The sequence below is a fragment of the Vitis riparia genome, chromosome 7 (genome assembly GCF_004353265.1).
Source record: "Vitis riparia cultivar Riparia Gloire de Montpellier isolate 1030 chromosome 7, EGFV_Vit.rip_1.0, whole genome shotgun sequence".
Taxonomy (NCBI): domain Eukaryota; kingdom Viridiplantae; phylum Streptophyta; class Magnoliopsida; order Vitales; family Vitaceae; genus Vitis; species Vitis riparia.
The window spans coordinates 16,318,723-16,321,300 of record NC_048437.1 but is presented as its reverse complement, the minus strand read 5'-3'; the positions used below and the strand labels follow the sequence as shown (position 1 = coordinate 16,321,300).

Below are 2,578 nucleotides of genomic sequence, written 5' to 3'. Positions count from 1 at the left end.
GACCAATAAAAGACCCTCTTTCACTCAGTTCTGCTCTAACCACAAAATTTATCAACTTCTATCTATGCAGGGAGCAGTTGGTGGATATGGGTCATTATTGCAGGAGTGGTACTTGTGGTCTTGTTGGCACTTGTGGTCTTGTTACTTACGGGCTCCTTATACTATTCAAGGAGAAAATTCAGAGGTAGTATTTTATTTTAACTTTTGTTGATGATAGTAATGCCATTTGTTAATGGGTTGGATTGAACTTGTGACTTGTGGTATAACAGGGGAGAGAGAAATGGAGGAAGCTGCGCTGCTTGAATTGACAACTTCAAACAGCTTTAGTGATTCAAAAGATGTTGAACATGATGGAAAGAGGGGGCTCATGATCTTAAACTGTTCAGTTTTGATTCTATTGTGGCTGCCACGAATAACTTTTCATCTGAAAATAAACTTGGAGAGGGTGGTTTTGGCCCGGTTTATAAGGTAAATATTATATTATTTCATTAATCCATGGCATGTAATAGGAATAGGACATTCTTTGTTTTAAGTACCCCAATTAAAGCTTCCTTGTGGATTGTGGATATTTTTGCAGGGGAAATTACCTGAGGGGCAAGAAATAGCAGTGAAGAGACTTTCAAGGGGCTCCAGCCAAGGATTGGTGGAGTTTAAAAATGAGATTAGACTGATCATCAAACTCCAACACATGAATCTTGTTAGACTTTTGGGTTGTTGCATCAAGGGAGAAGAAAAGATGTTAATCTATGAGTTCATGCCCAACAAAGCTTGGACTTCTTCCTCTTTGGTTTGAATACTTCCCTTTTTTTCTTCCTTTTATCTGCATGACTTTTCCTTATGTTCTTATCTTTTTTTTTTTTCTTGAAACAATTTACTAGCTGTGTGTTGTGTTCACCCAAATTTTCAGATCCTGCTAGAAGAAAGATATTGGACTGGAAAAGACGTCACAATATCATTGAGGGGATTGCACAAGGACTTCTTTACTTGCATAAATATTCAAGACTAAGAATTATTCATAGAGATCTAAAAGCAAGTAACATCCTACTTGATCATGACTTGAACCCGAAAATTTCTGATTTTGGCATGGCCAGAACTTTTGGGCGAAATGCATCGGAAGCAAATACAAATAGGATAGTTGGAACATAGTAAGCATGACTTTTCTTTATCTGTCAACTTTCTTTTTCAGTCTAATGTACTAAACCTTCTACTGTGGATGCAGTGGTTACATGCCACCCGAGTATGCCATGGAAGGAATTTTCTCGGTGAAATCAGATGTTTATAGCTTTGGGGTCCTACTGTTGGAGATTGTGAGCGGCCGAAAGAACAAAAGCTTTCATCATAACCACGGTGCCTTTGCCATAAACCTGGCAGTATACGTAAGTCTGCTATATCTCATATTTGTCTCTATATTATTTTCAACAGCACCCGGTGTATCCTTCCAAAATTTTCATACTAACCTCATAAGTAAATCAACCCTAAATGAACTGGAAACAGGCTTGGGATCTATGGAAAGAAGGTACTAGCTTGGAGCTAGTGGATCCAATGCTGGAGGATTCCTATCAACAACCCAAATGTTGAGATGCATTCATATTGCTCTCTTGTGCGTACAGGAGAGCGCAGCAGATAGGCCTACAATGTCAGCTGTTATCTCCATGCTCACCAACGAAACTGTGCCCCTACCAAACCCAAATCTACCCGCATTTTCCACTCATCATAAAGTGTTAGAGCTAGATTCACACAAAGGCAAGCCAGAGAGTTGTTCTGGATATGTAACTATTTCAGAGACGGAAGGTCGGTAAAGAAGAGAATTTCAAGGGGTGACAGGAAACCTAGAGAAGTTTTTGTCCTAACCTATCAGCAATTTGTCTAGATTGATTTGTATTGCCACCATATATTTATTAGATATAGAGTCAACTAGGTTTCCCTCAAGGTAATCTTTTTCAAAGCACAACAGAAGCTGATTTGGTATCATTTGAAACATAGTTTGAACCTATAGCTGTAGCTCTATTTGCCTTTTTTTCTAGGAAATTTATCTAACCATACACCAAATACCAAAATTTTGCCTTTTAGAAACTTTGTTTTTTTACTTTTGAAATTTAGTGGATTTTGGGGAAAATAAATGTCTTTCCATATGTAATAATAATGTTGAGACCCTTCCAAAAATGCCCACTTTGACAACTCTCCTAGTTGGATCACCCACTTGGAAAAGTCACGTAAGCAAGGTCCAAGTCAGCTACCTACTAAAGCTGATGACAAGGCTCATGTACATGTCATCATCCAACTAGACACTTCACATGAATTGATTTTTTAAAACATATTTACCCCCAAATGTCTTCTTCTCTCTTCAACCAAACCCTAACACCAAAAACCCATGTTCTTTCTTCTTCGGTCACAAGCACAACCCATCACAAGGTGGAACGATCCATAAAAAATCCGGCAGCTTCTCAATTTGCCATAACCCATCAACCCCAAACGAACCTCCAAACATGATTCCTTATTTTATTTCTCCTCCATCACCATAAGAAAGACGACATCATCATTTTTCCACCAAACATCAATTCGAAAACAAAAGTCCAAG

At 38.4% G+C, this 2,578-nt stretch overlaps 1 pseudogene; it reads left to right on the top strand.

The window, feature by feature from the left end:
- The first annotated feature begins 78 nt into the window (after positions 1 to 78).
- Positions 79 to 1,945, top strand: LOC117919166 (annotated as a pseudogene).
- The last annotated feature ends 633 nt before the right edge of the window (positions 1,946 to 2,578 follow it).